At 26.7% G+C, this 603-nt stretch overlaps 1 protein-coding gene across 5 annotated transcripts in view; it reads right to left on the bottom strand.

The window, feature by feature from the left end:
• LOC106869923 (retinaldehyde-binding protein 1) overlaps positions 1–603 on the bottom strand; it is a 37635-nt gene that overhangs the window by 24746 nt on the left and 12286 nt on the right. The window contains exon 1 of one of the 5 annotated variants that reach the window (XM_052974389.1): positions 337–458. The exons of the other annotated variants lie outside the window; for them this stretch is intronic. The gene's annotated coding sequence lies outside the window, so the exon portion shown is untranslated. Of the gene's footprint in view, positions 1–336; positions 459–603 lie in introns of those variants that run through there. 5 annotated transcript variants of the gene reach the window in all.

Below are 603 nucleotides of genomic sequence, written 5' to 3'. Positions count from 1 at the left end.
ATATATATATATATATATAATCATAAATATACAGGGATTAGCATTGAGTTGCTTCTCCAACATACTGAAAATTTAGAAATAGTAGTCAAAGAACTACTGATTCTAAACTACAAATTTTTCTCTAAACGGATGGCGATATTTATGGCACACATGTACATTTATATGTATATATGTGTGTGTGTATGCATGCATATATGTATTCGTACGGACATACATACAAATATATATATATGTATGTATGTATGCATGTATATATATGAGCATTTAATCTGTAATCATTAGTCCAACAAAATATATTTTGTCAGACTAACAACAATGAAATAAATGTTTATTTACTTTCAAATTTGTCTTCGATTTTCTTATTCTTTGAAATTGTCACACCCCTGGAATATAGCTGTACAGTAATCCCACACCATCGCAGTTTATTATTTAAGCTTACAGCGATTCCTCCATGGTATTGTTTTGCATGTATAATAAAATAAATATATAGAAATTATAAAAATAATTTTTAAAAATATATATACAGTACAGTACTGTCTCCACTTTGCCGATTTCCACCTATCGCAGGGATTATATATATATATAAATATATATATATATATA

Source organism: Octopus bimaculoides, chromosome 18 (genome assembly GCF_001194135.2).
Source record: "Octopus bimaculoides isolate UCB-OBI-ISO-001 chromosome 18, ASM119413v2, whole genome shotgun sequence".
Taxonomy (NCBI): domain Eukaryota; kingdom Metazoa; phylum Mollusca; class Cephalopoda; order Octopoda; family Octopodidae; genus Octopus; species Octopus bimaculoides.
Note: the sequence above shows the minus strand (reverse complement) of the source record. Positions and strands in the feature narration are given on the sequence as shown.